The following is a 13,117-nucleotide window of genomic DNA, read 5'->3' as shown; positions in this document are numbered from 1 at the left end:
ACATCCTTCAACCTTCTCTCTTCACGCGACTTAGCAGCTCTGGAAAGCACGGTCTAGCCCGCTCGCCGCTTCTTTCAAGAGCACTGTCATCCGCCGGACGTCGCCCCGATTGCACCCGCCGGCCAGCGCGCGGACGACGATCAGCATACAGGGATCAGGTACAGTCTCTCTCTTTCTCTCCGCTCAATGGAACCCTGCCTCTTCTGCTGCTATTTGGCTGATTCGTATCATGCGGCTGTTGACCTTTTACTTCCTTCATATGTGGAAGTTTTCCATTCAAGATGTTCGCTGATGTTCTTCATCGCAGAGGAACGTCGAAAAAATATTGTTTTCCTCTACGGTAGTTCATATACAGTATACATTGGCTGATGTTTGGACCACCTTAGCTGGTGGGTCGTTGTTGATGCACTTAGCCAAATTAATGTCCGTGAAACTCCAATCGTCATGGGCACTCTTCTCCTTTTTTTTTCTTTATTGAGAGGCAGGGGTGAAGATAGATTTTTTTTTTTTTTTTTATAAAGGGGGTTGAATTATAATGTCAAAATTTCAATGGGATCGAAAATATAACTTTTATAAATTTTTATATAAGACAAATAAATTTCATGAAATTTATATGTGATTTTTTTTTTTTTTTTTGTTTAAGAGGGAAAGGCCAAGGATCCATGTATATAGATATCTCTATATAGCAGGAGACATCTTCTGCTAATGCGAATATCCCGTTCTTGGTTCTGAAAGATATGTCTCCTGCCCCTGCCTCTGCCGCCGCCCTGGCTTAGCCCTTTCTCAAAGGTTATGTGATCCCTCAAGAATTTACACTTTTATATTTTTAATAGGTACTTTGGCATCAAAACACTCATCCCTCTATAAGGGTCCCATGAGTCTATCCTAAAAATATGTCAGACATTTAGGACCCGCTTGATGGGTCGAAAATTTCCTAGCTTAGGAAATATTTTTCAAATTTTTAAAATTTTTTTGAATATTTAAAAGTTGGATTCTTATTCGATGTCAACATAAAAAATTTGGACTATGATTAGATTCGGATTATGAATCAAAAAAATTATATTTGGATGTGATATAAAGTTTTTTATTTTTATTTAAATTCGAGTTTAAATCCGAATACGTAAGCATTGGTTGGAATCCAATCTGTTGACGTTCGTATGTAAAGTTTCGAATTGAGTTAACGCAACCAATACGATCCAACTTAATATAAAGAGTTTCGGTTTATCTTGCAATTTGAGTCCAACTTTAAAAAATATAATATTATCGACTTATATTTTTATTAAAATATCGACCAATATAAGTATGAATCTGTCAATCTGTTTAAGCAATTCTGCTATAACTTGGACTTCCTCCTTTTCAACAAAAGAATCATATTCCACAAAGCCAAAAGGTGCCAAAGTGACATCATATGAAATTCAAACTTTTGGAAGTTAAAAATTCTGCTCTTTCTTTTCCAAATATTGGAAAGATATGGATGCAGTTTTTATGGTTCAGAATCTACCGGACCTGCTCTTGGATTTACATATTTTGACATATCATAATAAAGTCTTATAGATTATAAACTTCAAAAAAATTTAAAAAGTTTGGAACATTTTCTAACAAACCCCGTTTGGACCAGATTTGAGCTGAGCACAAGTGATCATGACTCCCATCATTCTGTTGATCTACATTCACGCGCTGTAGCTGCTATTCTCCACCATTAACGCACCCCTTGCCTACCTTCTGGTTTGCTACCTCTCCTCCATGCGGCTGGCCCTTTGTCTCTGGCGAGCTTCTCCAAGACCCGACGCACCTCGGGAACTCCGTTACCTGATCGCCGCCGGGCGCGGTGAAGCCGCTTTTCTCAGCTACTTTGTTGTAGCTAGCTTTCTCAAAAGCTTCAATATCTTTGACGTTGCCCCCGGTATTTCCGCTGACAGTTGCCGCTTGATGGCCATGCTATGCGAGTCCTTCATGTTGATCATGGTCCATTTGACAATATGCATCCGGCGAACAACGGCTGTGTTCATTTTCTGTCTGCCTCCATCAGGAAGCCCAGAGGTTTGCGGTGATATCATATTTTTTTTTAATTTTTTGTGCTTCTTTTGTTCTTGATAGCTATAATTACCAACTCTCTCTCTCTTTCTCATATTAAGGAGTGCGATCGTGCTTGGTCGATGGTCTCAACATGGGAAGCCTTGCTTGTGCTGCCACACCAACTGGCGATCAGCTCCCACGCGTTCTTGGTGGTCTTCTACTTTGTGAATCCACCATTTTCTTACCTCCTTGTTCGCTTCCTTTTCGTCACTTGGACAGCTATTTCCACCTTTTCAAGAGAAGAGTTGAACTGTCCACATGAGCTCCACAACTTGGAGTGCCTAATGTACATATTGAAGCTTGTGGTGTGGATCTACCTTTCCAAGCAAGTGCTGCATATCGTTTTTTTCGGCTTCAACGAATATTCCGGCATGTTAGCGGCTAAGGCCTTGGAGTCGACGGTTTTGACAGTAGACCTTTTAGGAAGCTTGGTGCGAGGCATGGCAACAAAGTAAGTGCGCTAGACGGTTCTGCTTCTACCAATGCCAAACACTTTCGTTGAAGTAGGTGTGAATCATAATTGATGGACTCCGATCAAATTGAACTTTTTTTTCCAATCAATTGATTAGAGAAAGATGTAATTATGTTGGAGATTTACATTTAATACAACAAATTTTATATACAAGTAATTATGATAAGAATTCTTTTTACTTTTAATGCTATAACAAAAATTTTATATGCGCCAAGCATCCTTCTTCCTTTCCAGCTGGGGGACAGATTTTCCCTTTTCCCTTGCCTTTCATCAAAGTTAGTTTGGCCTTTGAGCGCTCATGATGTTCATGTGTCAGACTTGCGTTAAGTTACTGCAGTTGATATGGGGGAGCATGGAGAGGAATATAACTATATAAGAGTTCTGTTTGGGGTACTGTGTTATCTATTGTCAATCATTTGTCATCAACAGATTCTCTCAAGTTATTATACTTTGCTAAGCTTTATTTGAGATAGGAACCTACTGATGGTTTTGGTTGTGTGCGGTGATGAAAGAGAAGCATTGTCACTGTTTGGTATTGGTGATTTTTCTGCTCCAGTGAAACTTTGTCTTTCATTATTCCGGCATGATTGACAGTTTCAACGGTTGCCTATGAGTATTGTAGCATTATTTTCTTAACACCTAGGTTGGAACTTTATGAGCCAGAATCCTAATTATTAAATTCTTTTAAAATCGATTTGTAATTTTAACTTCATATTGTTTTTAATGACATTTTTATGTATTCAATGCAATAATGAAAAAGTGACAGTGACAAGGGTGGAGCCAAAATTTTTTTATGGAGGGTTGAATTATAGTTTCAAATTTTTGATAGGAGCTGAAATATCATTTAAATTTTTTTTTTTTATATTGAATTCATTTTTTTTAAAAGAAAAAATGAGGTGGGGCCAGAGCCCTTGTCAGCCTCTCCTTGCCATTCCCCTGGACTTGCCTTTAAGGACCAAGCTTAGTCGGGAGAGGCCGATCAGTCCATCAACAAAGGAAAACATTATGTGAAGTAAATGTTCAAGTTCCTCACAAGCCACCAAGTTGCTTGTTGATGGTTGGAATTTTTCTGACTTGGACTGTCATTACATTAGACTTCATGGTAATGACCTGCTTCAATTCTTTCTTGTTCTTCATATTTTAAAATTTTTGACCAATGGTGTAAAAAGGAGAAACATAACTCCACCATGAATCGATGCGTATGACCCCATGCTATCAGAATAACCAACAAAAGAGCGACTGCAACTTTCAAAAAGAGAACACAATTTATCACTGTAAGTGAAACAACGCCGCCATTCTTGCGCATAGAAGACATTGCCCTGAACACAGTGGCCGCAACAACAAGAACCACGTAAGCCTTTTTCTGGGAAGCAAAGGACACAAGAATAATGAGTACATAACACTGCAATGTCACTTTGTTGAGAACAATTCTGAACCGTCGTTTCTGGTACAAAAATTGCTGAGCGATGAGAAACCCAACTGAAACGTCATGGACTGAAAAAAAAGGGAAACACACCGTAGCAAACAAACTCTTCAATCACACAAAAGAGCGCAGAACGCGAAACCAAATCACCATCACGAAAACTAAAATACCAAATATCGAATAACACAAAAACACCATCAAGTGAGGCGATAGGTGATCGTAGAAAGCCCCAACAGATGAAGAAAAAGAAGACAAAGTCGCCATTACCAAAACTAAAAACAAAAGACAACCACAAATGCAAACAAGCCACAAATAACAAGATATTTACAGAGGGATTGAGACATTTTAGAAATTTTTGATAATGTTGTGTACTTTCTAGTCTTTTTATTCTTTATGATCTCCTTTTAACGTTTTCAAAACCCTTCTTTTCCATTTTGTGAAGGGTATTTGGGTCATTACATACTCCTATACATGCGTAGGAGTGTTTGTTAAAAATTTTACGTATTCCTCCAATGTATGAATGTTTGCTAGAAACTTAAGTACATCCGTAGAACATTGTAGCGTAGTGTTCCATGAATCTGACCAAAATTTCGGAGCAAAATAATTGACTAGGAAATCATCGAAACGAATAACATAATGAAGGAAAGTTCGGTTTCTACTTTTCGTTCAAACTTTGTTGAGGTGACCATACTTGCAATTGTATAATGAACAGATAAGGATTCGCCATATACAAAAATTACCTACTTAACACTTTAAAATATGAATTTAATGCTCAGTTACACAATCAAACATGGATTATCATTCAATTTTTGTTGCTCAAGAGTAGCCACACATTCCAAAACAAAAGTAAACTAACTTTGCTGGTTGATGGTTAGAATTTTTCTGACTTGGACTGTCATTACATTAAACTCCATTGTAATGACCTGCTTCAACGCTTTCTTCTTCTTCATATTTTAAAATTTTTGACCAACGGTGTAAAAAGGAAAAACATAACTCAACCATCAATCGATGCGTATGACCCCATGCTATCAGAATAACCAACAAAAGAGCGACTGCAACTTTCAAAAAGAGAACACAATTTATCACTGTAAGTGAAACAACGCCGCCATTCTTGGGCATAGAAGACATTGCCCTGAACACAGTGGCCGCAACAACAAGAACCACGTAAGCCTTTTTCTGGGAAGCAAAGGACACAAGAATAATAAGTACATAACACTGCAATGTCACTTTGTTGAGAACAATTCTGAACCGTCGTTTCTGGGACAAAAATTGTTGAGCGATGAGAAACCCAACTGAAACGTCCTGGACTGAAGAAAAAGGGAAACACACCGTAGCAAACAAACTCTTCAATCGTACAAAAGAGCGCAGAACGTGAAACCAAATCACCATCACGAAAACTAAAATACCAAATATCGAATAACACAAAAACACCATCAAGTGAGGCGATAGGTGATCGTAGAAAGCCCCAACAGATGAAGAAAAAGAAGACAAAGTCGCAATTACCAAAACTAAAAACAAAAGACAACCACAAATGCAAACAAGCCACAAATAACAAGATATTTACAGAGGGATTGAGACATTTTAGAAATTTTTGATAATGTCGTGTACTTTCTAGTCTTTTTATTCTTTATGATCTCCTTTTAACGTTTTTAAAACCCTTCTTTTCCATTTTATGAAGGGTATTTGGGTCATTACATACTCCTATACATGCGTAGGAGTGTTTGTTAAAAAATTTACGTATTCCTCCTATGTATGAATGTTTGCTAGAAACTTAAGTACATCCGTAGAACATTGTAGCGTAGTGTTCCATGAATTTGACCAAAATTTTGGAGCAAAATAATTGACTAGGAAATCATCGAAACGAATAACATAATGAAGGGAAGTTCGGTATCTACTTTTCGTTCAAACTTTGTTGAGGTGACCATACTTGCAATTGTATAATGAACAGATAAGGATTCGCCATATACAAAAATTACTTACTTAACACTTTAAAATATGAATTTAATGCTCAGTAACACAATCAAACATGGATTATCATTCAATTTTTGTTGCTCAAGAGTAGCCACACATTCCAAAACAAAAGTAAACTAACTTTGCTGGTTGATGGTTGGAATTTTTCTGACTTAGACTGTCATTACATTAGACTTCATGGTAATGACCTGCTTCAATTCTTTCTTGTTCTTCATATTTTAAAATTTTTGACCAAGGGTGTAAAAAAGAGAAACATAACTCCACCATCAATCGATGCGTATGACCCCATGCTATCAGAATAACCAACAAAAGAGCGACTGCAACTATAAAAAAGAGAACACAATTTATCACTGTAAGTGAAACAACGCCGCCATTCTTGGACCTAGAAGACATTGCCCTGAACACAGTGGCCGCAACAACAACAACCACGTAAGCCTTTTTCTGGTAAGCAAAGGACACAAGAATAATGAGTACATAACACTGCAATGTCACTTTGTTGAGAACAATTCTGAACCGTCGTTTCTGGGACAAAAATTGTTGAGCGATGAGAAACCCAACTGAAACGTCCTGTACTGAAGAAAAAGGGAAACACACCGTAGCAAACAAACTTTTCAATCGCACAAAAAAGCGCAGAACGCGAAACCAAATCACCATCACGAAAACTAAAATACCAAATATCGAATAACACAAAAACACCATCAAGTGAGGCGATAGGTGATCGTAGAAAGCCCCAACAGATGAAGAAAAAGAAGACAAAGTCGCAATTACCAAAACTAAAAACAAAAGACAACCACAAATGCAAACAAGCCACAAATAACAAGATATTTACAGAGGGATTGAGACATTTTAGAAATTTTTGATAATGTCGTGTACTTTCTAGTCTTTTTATTCTTTATGATCTCCTTTTAACGTTTTTAAAACCCTTCTTTTCCATTTTATGAAGGGTATTTGGGTCATTACATACTCCTATACATGCGTAGGAGTGTTTGTTAAAAAATTTACGTATTCCTCCTATGTATGAATGTTTGCTAGAAACTTAAGTACATCCGTAGAACATTGTAGCGTAGTGTTCCATGAATTTGACCAAAATTTTGGAGCAAAATAATTGACTAGGAAATCATCGAAACGAATAACATAATGAAGGGAAGTTCGGTATCTACTTTTCGTTCAAACTTTGTTGAGGTGACCATACTTGCAATTGTATAATGAACAGATAAGGATTCGCCATATACAAAAATTACTTACTTAACACTTTAAAATATGAATTTAATGCTCAGTAACACAATCAAACATGGATTATCATTCAATTTTTGTTGCTCAAGAGTAGCCACACATTCCAAAACAAAAGTAAACTAACTTTGCTGGTTGATGGTTGGAATTTTTCTGACTTAGACTGTCATTACATTAGACTTCATGGTAATGACCTGCTTCAATTCTTTCTTGTTCTTCATATTTTAAAATTTTTGACCAAGGGTGTAAAAAAGAGAAACATAACTCCACCATCAATCGATGCGTATGACCCCATGCTATCAGAATAACCAACAAAAGAGCGACTGCAACTATAAAAAAGAGAACACAATTTATCACTGTAAGTGAAACAACGCCGCCATTCTTGGACCTAGAAGACATTGCCCTGAACACAGTGGCCGCAACAACAACAACCACGTAAGCCTTTTTCTGGTAAGCAAAGGACACAAGAATAATGAGTACATAACACTGCAATGTCACTTTGTTGAGAACAATTCTGAACCGTCGTTTCTGGGACAAAAATTGTTGAGCGATGAGAAACCCAACTGAAACGTCCTGTACTGAAGAAAAAGGGAAACACACCGTAGCAAACAAACTTTTCAATCGCACAAAAAAGCGCAGAACGCGAAACCAAATCACCATCACGAAAACTAAAATACCAAATATCGAATAACACAAAAACACCATCAAGTGAGGCGATAGGTGATCGTAGAAAGCCCCAACAGATTAAGAAAAAGAAGACAAAGTCGCCATTACCAAAACTAAAAACAAAAGACAACCACAAATGCAAACAAGCCACAAATAACAAGATATTTACAGCGGGATTGAGACAGTTTAGAAATTTTTGATACTATCGTGTACTTTCTAGTCTTTTTATTCTTTATGATCTCCTTTTAACGTTTTTAAAACCCTTCTTTTCCATTTTATGAAGGGTATTTGGGTCATTACATACTCCTATACATGCGTAGGAGTGTTTGTTAAAAATTTTACGTATTCCTCCTATGTATGAATGTTTGCTAGAAACTTAAGTACATCCGTAGAACATTGTAGCGTAGTGTTCCATGAATCTGACCAAAATTTCGGAGCAAAATAATTGACTAGGAAATGATCGAAACGAATAACATAATGAAGGGAAGTTCGGTTTCTACTTTTCGTTCAAACTTTGTTGAGGTGACCATACTTGCAATTGTATAATGAACAGATAAGGATTCGCCATATACAAAAATTACCTACTTAACACTTTAAAATACGAATTTAATGCTCAGTAACACAATCAAACATGGATTATCATTCAATTTTTGTTGCTCAAGAGTAGCCACACATTCCAAAACAAAAGTAAACTAACTTTGCTGGTTGATGGTTGGAATTTTTCTCACTTGGACTGTCATTACATTAGACTTCATGGTAATGACCTCCTTCAACGCTTTCTTCTTCTTCATATTTTAAAATTTTTGACCAACGGTGTAAAAAGGAAAAACATAACTCCACCATCAATCGATGCGTATGACCCCATGCTATCAGAATAACCAACGAAAGAGCGACTGCAACTTTCAAAAAGAGAACACAATTTATCACTGTAAGTGAAACAACGCCGCCATTCTTGGGCATAGAAGACATTGCCCTGAACACAGTGGCCGCAACAACAAGAACCACGTAAGCCTTTTTCTGGGAAGCAAAGGACACAAGAATAATGAGTACATAACACTGCAATGTCACTTTGTTGAGAACAATTTTGAACCGTCGTTTCTGGGACAAAAATTGCTGAGCGATGAGAAACCCAACTGAAACGTCATAGACTGAAGAAAAAGGGAAACACACTGTAGCAAACAAACTCTTCAATCGCAAAAAAGAGCGTAGAACGCGAAACCAAATCACCATCACGAAAACTAAAATACCAAATATCGAATAACACAAAAACAACATTAAGTGAGGCGATAGGTGATCGTAGAAAGCCCCAACAGATGAAGAAAAAGAAGACAAAGTTGCCATTACCAAAACTTAAAACAAATGACAACGACAAATGCAAACAAGCCACAAATAATAAGATATTTACAGAGGGATTGAGACATTTTAGAAATTTTTGATACTGTCGTGTACTTTCTAGTCTTTTTATTCTTTATGATCTCCTTTTAATGTTTTTAAAACCCTTATTTTCCATTTTGTGAAGGGTATTTGGGTCATTACATACTCCTATACATGCGTAGGAGTGTTTGTTAAAAATTTTACGTATTCCTCCAATGTATGAATGTTTGCTAAAAACTTAAGTACATCCGTAGAACATTGTAGCGTAGTGTTCCATGAATCTGACCAAAATTTCGGAGCAAAATAATTGACTAGGAAATCATCGAAACGAATAACGTAATGAAGGGAAGTTCAGTTTCTACTTTTCGTTCAAACTTTGTTGAGGTGACCATACTTGCAATTGTATAATGAACATATAAGGATTCGCCGTATACAAAAATTACCAACTTAACACTTTAAAATATGAATTTAATGCTCAGTAACACAATCAAACATGGATTATCATTCAATTTTTGTTGCTCAAGAGTAGCCACACATTCCAAAACAAAAGTAAACTAACTTTGCTGGTTGATGGTTGAAATTTTTCTCACTTAGACTGTCATTACATTAGACTCCATGGTAATGACCTGCTTCAACGCTTTCTTCTTCTTCATATTTTAAAATTTTTGACCAATGGTGTAAAAAGGAAAAACATAACTCCACCATGAATCGATGTGTAAGACCCCATGCTATCAGAATAACCAACAAAAGAGCGACTGCAACTTTTAAAAAAAGAACATAATTTATCACTGTAAGTGAAACAACGCCGCCATTCTTGGGCATAGAAGACATTGCCCTGAACACAGTGGCCGCAACAACAAGAATCACGTAAGCCTTTTTCTGGGAATCAAAGGACACAAGAATAATGAGTACATAACACTGCAATGTTACTTTGTTGAGAACAATCATGAACCGTCGTTTCTGAGACAAAAATTGCTGAGCGATGAGAAACCCAACTGAAACGTCATGGACTGAAGAAAAAGGGAAACACACCGTAGCAAACAAACTCTTCAATCGCACAAAAGAGCGTAGAACGCGAAACCAAATCACCATCACGAAAACTAAAATACCAAATATCGAATAACACAAAAACACCATCAAGTGAGGCGATAGGTGATCGTAGAAAGCCCCAACAGATGAAGAAAAAGAAGACAAAGTCGCCATTACCAAAACTAAAAACAAAAGACAACCACAAATGCAAACAAGCCACAAATAACAAGATATTTACAGAGGGATTGAGACATTTTAGAAATTTTTGATAATGTCGTGTACTTTCTAGTCTTTTTATTCTTTATGATCTCCTTTTAACATTTTTAAAACCCTTCTTTTCCATTTTATGAAGGGTATTTGAGTCAATACATACTCCTATACATGCGTAGGAGTGTTTGCTAAAAATTTTACGTATTCTTCGTATGTGTGAATGTTTGCTAGAAACTTAAGTACATCCGTAGAACATTGTAGCGTAGTGTTCCATGAATCTGACCAAAATTTCAGAGCAAAATAATTGACTAGGAAATCATCGAAACGAATAACATAATGAAGGGAAGTTCGGTTTCTACTTTTCGTTCAAACTTTGTTGAGGTGACCATACTTGCAATTGTATAATGAACATATAAGGATTCGCTATATACAAAAATTACCTACTTAACACTTTAAAATATGAATTTAATGCTCAGTAACACAATCAAACATGGATTATCATTCAATTTTTGTTGCTCAAGAGTAGCCACACATTCCAAAACAAAAGTAAACTAACTTTGATGGTTGATGGTTGGAATTTTTCTGACTTGGACTGTCATTACATTAGACTTCATGGTAATGACCTGCTTCAACGCTTTCTTCTTCTTCGTATTTTAAAATTTTTGACCAACGGTGTAAAAAGGAAAAACATAACTCCACCATCAATCGATGCGTATGACCCCATGCTATCACAATAACCAACAAAAGAGCGACTGCAACTTTTAAAAAGAGAACAGAATTTATCACTGTAAGTGAAACAACGCCGCCATTCTTGAGCATAGAAGACATTGCCCTGAACACAGTGGCCGCAACAACAAGAACCACGTAAGCCTTTTTCTGGGAAGCAAATGACACAAGAATAATGAGTACATAACACTGCAACGTCACTTTGTTGAGAACAATTCTGAACCGTCGTTTCTGGAACAAAAATTGCTGAGCGATGAGAAACCCAACTGAAACGTCATGGACTGAAGAAAAAGGGAAACACACCGTAGCAAACAAACTCTTCAATCGCACAAAAGAGCGTAGAACGCGAAACCAAAGCACCATCACGAAAACTAAAATACCAAATATCGAATAACACAAAAACACCATCAAGTGAGGCGATAGGTGATCGTAGAAAGCCCCAATAGATGAAGAAAAAGAAGACAAAGTCGCCATTACCAAAACTAAAAACAAAAGACAACCACAAATGCAAACAAGCCACAAATAACAAGATATTTACAGAGGGATTGAGACATTTTAGAAATTTTTGATAATGTCGTGTACTTTCTAGTCTTTTTATTCTTTATGATCTCCTTTTAACGTTTTTAAAACCCTTCTTTTCCATTTTATGAAGGGTATTTGGGTCATTACATACTCCTATACATGCGTAGGAGTGTTTGTTAAAAATTTTACGTATTCCTCCTATGTATGAATGTTTGCTAGAAACTTAAGTACATCCGTAGAACATTGTAGCGTAGTGTTCCATGAATCTGACCAAAATTTCGGAGCAAAATAATTGACTGGGAAATCATCGAAACGAATAACATAATGAAGGGAAGTTCGGTTTCTACTTTTCGTTCAAACTTTGTTGAGGTGACCATACTTGCAATTGTATAATGAACAGATAAGGATTCGCCGAATACAAAAATTACCTACTTAACACTTTAGAATATGAATTTAATGCTTAGTAACACAATCAAACATGGATTATCATTCTATTTTTGTTGCTCAAGAGTAGCCACACATTCCAAAACAAAAGTAAACTAACTTTGCTGGTTGATGGTTGAAATTTTTTTCACTTAGACTGTCATTATATTAGACTCCATGGTAATGACCTGCTTCAACGCTTTCTTTTTCTTCATATTTTAAAATTTTTGACCAATGGTGTAAAAAGGAAAAACATAACTCCACCATCAATCGATGCGTATGACCCCATGCTATCAGAATAACCAACAAAAGAGCGACTGCAACTTTTAAAAAAAGAACACAATTTATCACTGTAAGTGAAACAACGCCGCCATTCTTGAGCATAGAAGACATTGCCCTGAACACAGTGACCGCAACAACAAGAATCACGTAAGCCTTTTCCTGGGAAGCAAAGGACACAAGAATAATGAGTACATAACACTGCAATGTCACTTTGTTGAGAACAATTCTGAACCGTCGTTTCTGGGACAAAAATTGCTGAGCGATGAGAAACCCAACTGAAACGTCATGGGCTGAAAAAAAAGGGAAACACACCGTAGCAAACAAACTCTTCAATCGCACAAAAGAGCGCAGAACGCGAAACCAAATCACCATCACGAAAACTAAAATACCAAATATCGAATAACACAAAAACACCATCAAGTGAGGCGATAGGTGATCGTAGAAAGCCCCAACAGATGAAGAAAAAGAAGACAAAGTCGCCATTACCAAAGCTAAAAACAAAAGACAACCACAAATGCAAACAAGCCACAAATAACAAGATATTTACAGAGGGATTGAGACATTTTAGAAATTTTGATAATGTCGTGTACTTTTTAGTCTTTTTATTCTTTATGATCTCCTTTTAACGTTTTTAAAACCCTTCTTTTCCATTTTATGAAGGGTATTTGGGTCATTACATACTCCTATACATGCGTAAGAGTGTTTGTTAAAAA

The sequence above is a fragment of the Nymphaea colorata genome, chromosome 2 (assembly GCF_008831285.2).
Source record: "Nymphaea colorata isolate Beijing-Zhang1983 chromosome 2, ASM883128v2, whole genome shotgun sequence".
NCBI lineage: Eukaryota > Viridiplantae > Streptophyta > Magnoliopsida > Nymphaeales > Nymphaeaceae > Nymphaea > Nymphaea colorata.
Note: the sequence above shows the minus strand (reverse complement) of the source record.